This window comes from Salmo trutta, chromosome 6, assembly GCF_901001165.1.
Source record: "Salmo trutta chromosome 6, fSalTru1.1, whole genome shotgun sequence".
Lineage (NCBI taxonomy): Eukaryota > Metazoa > Chordata > Actinopteri > Salmoniformes > Salmonidae > Salmo > Salmo trutta.
This window is the reverse complement of record NC_042962.1, coordinates 49,149,064-49,162,222: the sequence shown is the minus strand read 5'-3', so window position 1 is coordinate 49,162,222 and position 13,159 is coordinate 49,149,064.

Genomic DNA, 13,159 nt, shown 5'->3' with positions numbered 1-13,159 from the left:
ATGTATTCAATAACAGATATAAATACAGTGCATTCGGAAATTATTCAGATCCCTTGACTTTTCCACATTTTGTTATGTTACAGCCTTATTCGAAAATGGATTAAAAACAAAAATTGCTCATCAATCAAGCTACAATACCCCATAATGAAAAGTCCAAAACAGTTTTTCAAAATTTTAGAAAATTCAGAAAACATTTAAACAGAAGTACCTTATTTACATAAGTATTCAGACCCTTTGCTATGAGACTCGAAATTGAGCTCAGGTGCATCCTCTTTCCATTGATCATCAGTCCATCTGTGGTAAATGCAATTGATTGGACATGATTTGGAAAGGCACACACCTGACATTGCCTGTCAGAGCAAAAACCAAGCCATGAGGTCGAAGGAATTGTCCGTAGAGCCGCATGACAGGATTGTGTCAAGGCACAGATCTGGGGAAGGGTACCAAAACATTTCTGTAGCATTGAAGGTCCCCAAGAACACCATGGCCTCCATCATTCTAAAAAGGAAGAAGTTTGGAACCACTAAGAATCTTCCTAGAGCTGGCCGCCTGGCCAAACTGAGCAATCGGGGGAGAAGGGCCTTGGTCAGGGAGGTGACCAAGAACCCGATAGTCACTGTGAGAGAGCTCCAGAGTTCCTCTATGGAGATGGGAGAACAACCATCTCTGCAGCTCTCCACCAATCAGGCCTTTATGGACGGAAACCACTCCTCAGAAAAATGCACATGACAGCCTGCTTGAAGTTTGCCAAAAGGCATCTAAAGGCACCATCCCTACGGTGAAGGATGGTGGTGGCAGCATCATGCTGTGGGGATGTTGTTCAGCGGCAGGGACTGGGAGACTAGTCAGGATCGAGGGAAAGATGAACGGAGCAAAGTATAGAGAGATCCTTGCTGAAAACCTGCTCAAGAGCGCTCAGGACCTCAGACTGGGGCGAAGGTTTACCTTTCAACAGGACAACGACCTTCAGCACACAGCCAAGACAACGCAGGAGTGGCTTTGGGACAAGTCTCTGAATGTCCTTGAGTGGCCCAGCCAGAGCCCGGACTTGAACCCGATCGAACATCTCTGGAGAGACATGAAAATAGCTGTGCAGTAACACTCCCCATCCGACCTGACAGAGCTTGGGAGAATCTGCAGAAAATAATGGGAAAAACTGCCCAAATACAGGTGTGCCAAACTTATAGCGTCATACCCAAGAAGCCTCAAGGCTGTAATCACTGCCAAAGGTGCTTCAACAAAGTACAGAGTAAAGGGTCTTAATACATATGTAAATGTGATATTTCAGGTAATTTCTTTTATACATTTGCAAACATTTCTAAAAACCTGTTTTTGTTTTGTCATTATGGGGTATTGTGTGTAGATTGATGAGGGGAAAAAACATTTAATCCAATTTAGAATAAGGCTGTAATGTAACAAAATGTGGAAAAAGTCAAGGGGTTTGAATACTTTCCAAATGCACTTTATGCATTGCTTGTGCTGAGAAAATATACTCTGCAGGCCTACTGTCAGTATTTGTCATTATATAGAGAAAATAAGATGTCCACATAGGCCTCTCTCAGGATATCTAATGACTCAATATCTGGCCATATCATGTATGATATCCGGAGGGAATCCCAAACTGATTTGTGCATGAAAGAAAAATATGGATTTCATATTTGTGAAATTATTGAGCATGTGCTGAGAACTCAGAAATGCATCAGAAATCATATTTTCAGCATATCAAAAAGCATTTCAAGATCCAGATATGGACCTCAGCCAAGAAAAGCATATCTGGAATCAATACGTTAATCTTGAATGTGCTGAGAAAACACAGATATGCGATTTACACAGTCAGTATTTGTCAACATGATGAGAGAAAATAGGATGTCACATATCTCAAGATATTGAATTGGTCCATATCCGACCATAGGAAATGTCCATGTGTGATATTCAGAGTAATTCCAGCGTCATGTATGTCTAAAAGATACATCTGGATTCAGAGTTTGTCCGGATATGGTGCAAATCCACAAATGGTCTGTATTCTCTAGGATATCAAAAACGTGTCATGCAAAAAATACAAACCCTTTTTGTCCAGTGCTTGCAACGTCTACATCAAAATTAGAATCATTGCACATTGAGTAAGGCTATGTTTGTTTTCGCAGTAAGTTACAATATTCACTTCAAACTGTCAGATGCTGTTGCTGTCTGCAACATACTGTAATCCCTTTTGTCCGTGTGTGTGTGTGTGTGTGTGTGTGTGTGTGTGTGTGTGTGTGTGTGTGTGTGTGTGTGTGTGTGTGTGTGTGTGTGTGTGTGTGTGTGTGTCAAGGACGTTAGTCCTAAGTACTATCAAGGCATGCATTTTTCTGTCCCCGTCCCCGCAGGAGGTCTTTTGCGTTTTGGTAGGCCGTAAATAAGAATTTGTTCTTAACTGACTTGCCCAGTTAAATAAAGGTTCAATACAAATCAAAAATATATGCAGCATCCTGCCTCTTCTCAATTGAGTATGCAAAACTGAATACTCAAAAGATGCAAAATACAAAGCTTTCTTTTTTTTACTAAAAGTGTCAAGCAGTGCATGGTCACGGCAATGAGAACCTTTTTGTCTCATCAAGAGTGAACCAATTGAAAACCATTTTCAATAGGCTTTGTGTAGGGCCCTATGTAGCACTGTGAAACATTCTTACCTCAGTATAGAGGCATTGTGTCAGTGGTTATACAGTAGGTGTATTGAGGATGTGTCTTGTCCATGACTTAGCTTAGAGAGGTTGATAGCATTTATTCCTGAGGGTATTTACTTATTTGTTATTATTTACAAGGTATTTACACCATTCAGTTGTAACTTTTCATTCCCTTTTCTTGAGCCTGAAATACACGTTGGAATTGTGTACGGATGAAGTACAAAACAACTACTGTAAATTAAGGTTTGCTTTCTGACATTTGGTTATTCTTCACACATAGCAACACATAGCCTATGCAGTGGATAAAGAGCATTGTGACATACCAGGAAACTGACAACACAAAAAAATGGAGTGAAATGTATTAACCCATAGTAAAGTTCATCCCAATAGGAGCTAGCATTACACCTGACCTTTCTGACAGCCAAAAATGTCATTTAAGGTTTAAGGCAAAGAAATACAGTCATATTTAACCAAGCCTTCAGAATCTTTGACATTTTCTCTGATGTTGCCACTGGATGGCACCCTGAATACTCTGTCTGCATCCCAAATGGCACCCTATTCCCTGTATAGTGCACTACTTCTGATCAGGGCCCATAGGGTTCTGGTCAAAAGTAGTGCGTTATACAAGGAATAGATTTGGGACGTACACTCTGCAGTGTTGGCCTTCCCTCGCAGCCTTTAAAGACGTACAATCATCACAGGTGTTGGCAGAGCTCTCAGTATACTCAGAAACACCTCTGAAAGGAGGGGATAGTGACAGCTCAGATAAATCCTGGGTCCCGTCTTGTGCTGTATGTATTGCAGTCGACACAACAAAGATGGATAAAGTTGAAATCAGGGAGAAAACATTTCACTGCAATACACATAATGATATCAAGATACATGATTATTTAGCGGCAAAAACCACCTCTGGTTATCTATGTTTTTATTTAAAAAACGAAGAAAACATTTTCTCCATTACCATGGTATGCATGCAAGCACGCTCGCACACACAAGCACATCCACATGCACGCACCTACACACACAGTCACAAACACACGTACACACACACACGCGCTCCCGCACGCACGCACACACACACACAGCATCTTCGCTGCCATTCACTAAACTGCAGGTATAGCTCATCTCTGCTGAGCCAGAACTCAAACCAGGAAGTTATAAGCCAGTAGAAGAATCAGGGGGATCATGGGAGGAGTGGGTCTGAAAACACTCCAACACCACTGGAGACCGCCATTCCGTCAGTTAGGTCCACTCGCATTCCCTAATTCCAGTTGGAAACCCCTCACACATGCATGCACAAACACACAAACACACACACACCACCCCCACAATTCCTTTCTGTCAGTTTTTCAGACTAAAGATCATATGTGCCCCTAGGGACTTAACATTGGTGGTGATTGGGAGGAGAGGAAGGCTTGACACAAAGACAGACTGCAGTCCTTTACACCTGCTGAGTGCTCTAAATAAACTGTACCAGGAAGAAAGATCCACTGTCATTGTTGGTCTGTCTCTTGTTGATTCATGTGTGTGTTGTCTATGACTCTCTCTTTTGTTCCCTGCTCTCTCTCTCTCTGTCTCTCTGTCTCTCTGTCTCTCTCTGTCTCTCTCTCTGTCTCTCTCTCTGTCTCTCTGTCTCTGTCTCTCTCCTGGGTGCCATTCTCTGCTACATGTGGTGACGTGACACCTCCATGCCTGACCAGGAGAGCTCATGAGACATGGACCATAGACCATGCATGCGCACACCTCACACCCCTGCCCTCTGGAGTGTTCCTGAGAGGTTCCCTGCTGGGAGAGATGACAGGGAAACAGGGGTCTAGAGACCAGTGTCCGTCTGGTCCTGTAGCCAGTCATTTCACATTCACAACCTTTCAGGACATTCTAATACTTGGGAACTCGTACTTCCATCAGCATACTACACAACAGCCTGAATGTTACAGTAGTAGAAGATACACACCTGTTTTGTGTTAACCTTCAACGATTAAACCACTGGCATGCAACAAATTGCATCTCACTATTGTGTGTGTAGTGTATGTGTGTAAGTGTATGTGGGTATGTGTGTGTGTGTGTCCTTTTCCTGAAAACAATCAATGTTACCTTTCCGCTCATGGTCATTTAGAGAGAGAAAGACTTTGTGAATGAATTAATTACAAATTATTCTAAATGTCAAGTATAGATAAACCTTAATACCCTGGCTCCTCCTCGCTGCAGCAAAGAAGCTTTTAAATGGCTCGCTGCCAGTCTCTATCTGCCAAACGACACCAAGGTTACCGGCAAAAGCGGAAATATTCATAATATATGCAAAACCGTCCGGCGCTACCCATGGACAGTGTTCATTTGAATTCAAGAGCTGATCTCAAACCTTTGACAACTGCTTAAGTAATTAGTTGGGCGAAATATTATGCTGGAGACAAAAAAACAGACTAGAGAATATTTTTCACGTTTTATCTTTGGCTTTGATTCTAATTGAATGTGTTTAGGAACTTTCAGGTTTGATCTGGGTTTGATCTTATGGGCTGTACACATAGAGAGAGGATATGATATCATTTGTTTTTACTTTTAGCAGATAAATAGTGTATGAAGAAAGAGGGGCCGAAGGTCCGGCTGCCTTCTGAGAATTTGCAGGTGATCGAATAAACCCCCACTTCCCTCCATTCTGCTTGCAAACGGGCAATCTTTGGACATTAAAATCGACGAGTTACGCGGAAGATTAAACTACCAATGAGACATAAAAAACGGTAACATCTTATGCTTCACGGAGTCGTGGCTGAACGACGACAACATCAACATACAGCTGGCTAGTTATACGATGTACCGGCAGGATAGAACAGCGGCGTCTGGTAAGACAAGGGGCGCCGGTCTATGTATTTTTGTAAACAACAGCTGGTGCACAATATCTAAGGAAGTCTCGAGCTATTGCTCGCCTGAGGTAGAGTTTCTCATGATAAGCTGTAGACCACACTACCTACCAAGAGAGTTTTCATCTGTATTCTTTGTAGCTGTTTACATACCACCACAGTCAGAGGCTGGCACTAAGACAGCATTGAATGAGCTGTATTCCGCCATAAGCAAACAAGAAAACGCTCACCCAGAGGCGGTGCTCCTAGCAGCTGGGGACTTTAATGCAGGGAAACTTAAATCAGTTTTACCAAATTTCTATCAGCATGTTAAATGTGCAACCAGAGGTAAAAAAAATTCTGGACCACATCTACTGCACACACAGAGACGCTTACAAAATCTCCCTCGCCCTCCATTTCGCAAATCTGACCATAACTCTGTCCTCCTGATTCCTGCTTACAAGCAAAAATTAAAGCAGGAAGCACCAGTGACTCAGTCTATAAAAAAGTGGTCTTACCAGGATATGTACTCCGAGCATGTGCTGACCAACTGGCAAGTGTCATCACTGACATTTTCAGCTCATTTAGTGCGGTTTTAGTTCCAACTTCACTCTGTGGTGGTATACAGACAGCTTTGAAAAAAACTGATAACTCTCTGGGTAAATAGTGAGGTCTGCAGCTTATCATGAGATACTCCACCTCAGGTGAGCAAACTTTGAGACCTCCTTAGATATTGTGCACCAACTGTTGTTTACATAAATGCATAGGTCCCTGCCCTGTGTCTTACCAGAGGCTGCTGTTCTGTCTTGCCAATAGTGTGTATAACCCACCAGCTCTATGTTCTTAATGTTGTCGTTCATCCACGACTCAGTGAAGCATAAAATATTATAGTTTTTAATGTCCCGTTGGTAGGATAAATGCTTTCAGTTCGTCCCATTTATTTTCTAGCGATTGAACGTTAGCTAGCAGAACGGAGGGTAAGGGCAGATTAGCCACTCGTCGCCTGGTCCTCTTAAGGCACTCTGATCTTTTGCCTCGGAATTGCCGTTTCCTTCTCCTGCGAATCACGGGGATCGGGGCCTGGTTAGGTGTCAACAGTATATTCCTCGTGTCTGACTCATTGAAGAAAAACTTTTCGTCCAGTTTGAGCTGAGCAATCTCAGTTCTGATGTTTAGAAGCTCTTTTCGGTCATAGGAGACGGTAGCATAAACCTTATGTACAAAACATGTTACGAACAACGCAAAAAACAAACAAAATAGCATGATTGGTTGAGGGCTGATAAGACGGCAGACCAACCCACCGGCCTCATCATTTAAACAGGCAGGAAGCACCAGTGACTAGATCAATAAAAAAGTGGTCAGATGAAGCAGATGCTAAGCTACAGGACTGTTTTGCTAGCACAGACTGGAATATGTTCAGGGATTCCTCCGATGGCATTGAGGAGTACACCACATCAGTCATTGGCTTCATCAATAAGTGCATTGATGACGTTGTCCCCACAGTGACTGTACGTACATACCCTAACCAGAAGCCACGGATAGGTTAGAGCTGCCGCTTTCATGGAGCGGGACTCTAACCTGGAAGCTTACAAGAAATCCCGCTATGCCCTCTGACGAACCATCAAACAGGCAAAGAGTAGATACAGGACTAAGATCAAATCGTACTACACCAGCTCTGACGCTCGTCGGATATGGCAGGGCTTGCAAACCATTACAGATTACAAGGGGAAGCACAGCCGAGAGCTACCCAGTGACACAAGCCTACCAGATGAGCTAAACTACTTCTATACTCACTTGAGGCAAGTAACACTGAAACATGCATGAGAGCACCAGCTGTTTCGGAAATATGTGTGATCACGCTCTCCGCAGCCGATATGAGAAATACCATTAAACAGGTCAACATTCACAAGGCCGCAGGGCCAGACGGATTACCAGGACGTGTGCTGCGAGCATGCGCTGACCAACTGGCAAGTGTCTTCACTGACATTTTCAACTTCTCCCTGTCCGAGTCTGTAATACCAGCATGTTTCAAGCAGACCACCATAGTCCCTGTCCCTATGAACACTAAGGTAACCTGCCTAAACAACTACCAACTCGTAGCCATGAAGTGCTGTAGCCATGAAGTGCCTTGAAAGGCTGGTCATGGCTCACATCAACACCATCATCCCAGAAACCCTAGACCCACTCCAATTTTCATACTGCCCCAACAGATCCAGAGATGATGCAATTTCCATTGCACTCCACACGGCCCTTTCCCACCTGGACAAAAGGAACACCTACGTGAGAATGCTATTCATTGACTACAGCTCAGCGTTCAACACCATAGTGCAATCAAAGCTCACCAATAATGGGACTAAACACCTCCCTCTGCAACTGGATCCTTGACTTCCTGACGGGCCGCTCCCAGGTGGTAAGGGTAGGTAACAACACATCCGCCACGCTGATCCTCAACACAGGGGCCTCTCAGGGGTGCGTGCTCAGTCCCCTCCTGTACTCCCTGTTCACTCATAACTGCACGGCCAGGCACGACTCCAACACCATCATTAAATTTGCCGATGACACAACAGTGGTAGGCCTGATCCCCAACAACAACAAGACAGCCTATAGGGAGGAGGTCAGAGACCTGGCCATGTGGTGCCAGGACAATAACCTCTCCCTCAACGTGATCAAGACAAAGGAGATGATTGTGGACAACAGGAAATAAAGGACCGAGCACGCCCCCATTGTCATCGACGGGGCTGCAGTGGAGCAGGTTGAGAGGTCCTTGGTGCCCACATCACCAACAAACTAACATGGTCTAAGCACAACAAGACAATCGTAAAGAGGGCATGACAAAACCTATTCCCCCTCAGGAGACTGAAATGATTTGGCATGAGTCCTCAGATCCTCCAAAGGTTCTACAGCTGCACCATCGAGAGCATCCTGACTGGTTGTATCACTGCCTGGTATGGTAACTGCCCGGCCTCCGACCACAAGGCACTACAGAGGGTAGTGTGTACGGCCCAGTACATCACTGGGGCCATGCTTCCTGCCATCCAGGACCTCTATACCAGGCGGTGTCAGAGGAAGGCCCTAAAAATTGTCAAGACTCCAGCCAATCTAGTCATAAACTGTTCTTTCTGCTACCGCACGGCAAGCGGTACCGGAGCACCAAGTCTAGGTCCAAGAGGTTTCGAAACAGCTTCTACCCTCAAACCATAAGACTCCTGAACATCTAGTCAAGTGGCTACCCAGACTATTTGCAGTGCCCCCCCCACCCCCCCACCCCTCTTTACAGCACTGCTACTCTCTGTTGTCAACTATGCATAGTCACTTTAATAACTCTACCTACATGTACTTACTACCTCAAATAACCGATGCCCCTGCACATTGACTGTATCAGTACCGCCCTGTACATAGTTTTGCTATTGTTATTTTACTGCTGCTCTTTAATTACTTGTTACTTTTATCTCTTGTCTGTTTTTTTTAACAGCATTGTTGGTTAGGAGCTCCTAGGTAAGCATTTCACTTTAAGGTCTACACCTGTTGTATTCGGTGCAGGTGATTATTAAATTGGATTTGATTTGGTTGTGTGAGAAGACTTTCTTTATGCCTTTAACCCAGATAATTCAGCAAGTATTGCATTCCTCGTTTTTACATGTCTATTCTAATTCAGTAACGATCGATATTTGATCATCAACCACAGGAGGTTGGTGGCACCTTAATTGGGGAGGACGGGCTCGTGGTAATGACTGGAACGGAATAAGTGGAACGGTATCAAATACATGGTTTCCATGTATTTGATGCCATTCCGTTTGTGCCGTTCCAGCTGTTATTATGAGCCGTCCTCCCCTCAGCAGCCTCCACTGTAATCAACATAGAGTATGCAACAAACCAACATTGCTCTATGTTTCTCCATTTTCCTAGCAGGAGAAAAGCAGCTTTGAGTACAGTAGCATTGACTTGCAGATTTTGGCCAATGCATAATTAATATATGACAACACAACATCCTGTTTTGTTGTTAACAAAAGCCAAGCTCAGTGTCGGACACAGGATAGTGCTGTTATTCTATTGTTCTTTACTGTGCAGGCCTGTTCACAATGGTATTATTAGCGTCTGCCCATATCTCCCAGGTTGGGTGTCATAGTCCTATAATGAGAATCATACTCCAACTACTTGGAACTAGGCCAGAACCCATTGAAAGCCACCCTCCATGCCTAACACATTACCGCAGTGTATTAATCTAAAGAGACTCCGTGTTTGTGTTTACCGAGCTGGATTCACTTCCAATTAGAGGGAAATAATTACACTCCACAGGACAAGGGATGCAGCCGTGTGACAAAATGGGGAAGGGACGAGAGGTTGCTTGTGTCACATTGAGAGAGAAAAAACAGGAAGCAGGACTTTAACAATTCGATTCGATTTAAAGGGGAGCGTTTAAACATAAGAAAGATAAATGCGTTCTGGGAGTACGTCTTTCTTTGACACTTACATTTTCATTGATTACAAAAAAATATGATTATTTATTATTAGTTTGGAGATATCCAGGGGAATTGGTGGTTAGTTGTCCTTTTATGTATTCAATATATTAAAAACATATAATTCACATTTTAGTCCTTTAGTACACTCTTAGCGATTTACTGTAGTGAGTGGATATATTTTGATATTGGTCCCCCATGGGAATTGAACCCACATCACTGGCGTTGCAAGTGCCATGCGCTACCAACTGAGCTACACGGGACATCATCATTCTTGTTTATAAGAAACACACTTGAATAAACAAATATCAGCAGTTTTTATCGACAACACTGTGATACCAGTATTGCATTAAATTTGAATGCCCTTGGGAATACTCAGTTTAGAAAAGCACCATGGCTAACACATAACACAACCCCACAGGGACCCCAGCCACGAGCTGTTCACTCACTTACCATCGGGCAGACGCTATCGAAGCGTGAGGTCCAACAGGCTCAGAGACAGTTTCTATCTACAAGCCGTCAGACTGCTGAACACTTGAACTGGACTGACCACCTGCTCTGATTCTCCACATCTTATATATATATATATATATATATATATATATATATATATATATATATATATATATATATATATATATTATTGCTAAACACATATCACAACTACTGCTACCAGAGTCTAATTTATAATAATGCACAATTTAAACACGTGGCCCCCAATCCCCTCTTCCACGAAACATGTGTAAATATTGGACTATAAATTGTGCCTTCCTGTACTACACTTAAGCTAAAATGTTTATTCTATTCTACTGAGTCATTTACTTTAAGTTTTTATTCTTATCTCTTATTATTTATTGTTGTTGCATTGTCCAGAAGGAACCTGCAAGTAAGCATTTCTTTGGACGGTGTATACGATGTGCATCCTGTACGTATGACTATTAAAACGTGAACGTTTTTATTTTCAGACTGAATGTATGCTGGCTTCAACAGATAACTCTCTAAGGAGAGAACATACAGCAACTCAAGGTATATGGAATGTGCCTTGTTAACATTGCAAAGACATTACAATGTAAAAATGCATAAAACAGATAACTCACCAACAAAATATACAGTAGCTAAAAGTATGATAATGTGCTTGACCAACATGGGTCCAACAGGCACTATTTGTAAATATGTGCGTGATTGAACCAACCCTGTTAAGAGCTCAAGTGTCCTTGTCTTTGGGACACCAAGGGCATTGTGACCTCCCTCCACGCTAGCTCATCCTGGATGGCCGTTCATTCCTACGTTCCTCTATAATAACATCTCCATCACATTAAACCCAGCTAGGCTGGAAAAACCTCCGCATTTCTGCCTCTGCTTTTTAAACAGTGTATTGCAGCAAGCGCCATCCGAAAAGCCTTGTACAAGTCAGTGCAGAGAGCGGGAGAGACCAGATGTGTACGAATGGAACAAAAGCACACCGGATTTTCAAACTGGGACAGCTCAAGGGAAGTGGAGCGGTTAACGTATTCTGAATGGTCAGTAGCGAGGCCAGTGCTCCGATCCGTCTTTGGATCCACCCAGTGGAGGCTGACAAGGTTGGCTTCTATTTGATTCAGGGACGGCCGCGCGAAGATGAGGAGGCAACATACTGTAACATTCTTCTGGACTCACGTTTCCTCTAGAAAACCGGCTCTGGAAACCAGACAGCTGTAGAGTTAGATGGATCCACGTTTTGAAATAGAGAGCTGATGGCGAAAAAGATACGGACAGACAGACACACATACATCTATATTGGGATACTACACACGCATACACATGCGCAAGCACACACGCACACGCACACACACACGACGCTGATTGCCCTGTGTTGTGATAGCAGCCTTCTCTCTCCTCACACACACCTGGGGCTCCTACAAGGTTGCTACGGGGTTGCTACGGCGTAGCTGTCCCGGCCAGTCGCCATGGCGAGGGATTGATGACACCCATTGGCTGCTGAAGGTGTATACATCATGTCTGTCCAGGGCTGCAGTAACCAGATGGACCCTGACCATCCATTCTCTGTCAGGGACACAGCTGCCCTGCTCCGCCCAAACCCCCTCGCTCTTGGGGATCTAACAAGTCTTCATTGCTCCATAGGAAGGTGGCAGGGATATATAGTGTGGGATATAAGGGGGGAGGGGGATGAGGGGGCGAAAGAATGCAAACTCAATCACCAGGTTTTCTGGGGAAGATGAGGCACTGTGTATCAGAGTGGAGATTCTTTAGTACCAGGATTTTTGAAGTACAGCCTTTATTTGTGTTTTTTCCTTTTCAAACAGCAAATGTGGATAAACAGTACCAATTGTGTTATGTACTTTCCAAGGTTTTGGGCTTTTTGAGTGAATACTCAGAACAGAGAAAGTATCTGGTTAATTGTATACTATTTTGTCAGCTTCATCTTCCCCCAATGGCAGTTTTAAGAGAAAGCCCTTTCCCTTTGTTTGACAATGACAAACTGTAGTGTTCAGAGAAGGAATGCTTGCAGAAATATACTGCTCAAAAAAATAAAGGGAACACTAAAATAACACATCCTAGATCTGAATGAATGAAATAATCTTATTAAATACTTTTTTCTTTACATAGTTGAATGTGCTGACAACAAAATCACACAAAAATAATCAATGGAAATCCAATTTATCAACCCATGGAGGTCTGGATTTGGAGTCACACTCAAAATTAAAGTGGAAAACCACACTACAGGCTGATCCAACTTTGATGTAATGTCCTTGAAACAACTCAAAATGAGGCTCAGTAGTGTGTGTGGCTTCCACGTGCCTGTATGACCTCCCTACAACGCCTGGGCATGCTCCTGATGAGGTGGCGGATGGTCTCCTGAGGGATCTCCTCCCAGACCTGGACTAAAGCATCCGCCAACTCCTGGACAGTCTGTGGTGCAACGTGGCGTTGGTGGATGGAGCGAGACATGATGTCCCAGATGTGCTCAATTGGATTCAGGTCTGGGGAATGGGCGGGCCAGTCCATAGCATCAATGCCTTCCTCTTGCAGGAACTGCTGACACACTCCAGCCGCATGAGGTCTAGCATTGTCTTGCATTAAGAGGAACCCAGGGCCAACCACACCAGCATATGGTCTCACAAGGGGTCTGAGGACCTCATCTCGGTACCTAATGGCAGTCAGGCTACCTCTGGCGAGCACATGGAGGGCTGTGCGGCCCCCCAAA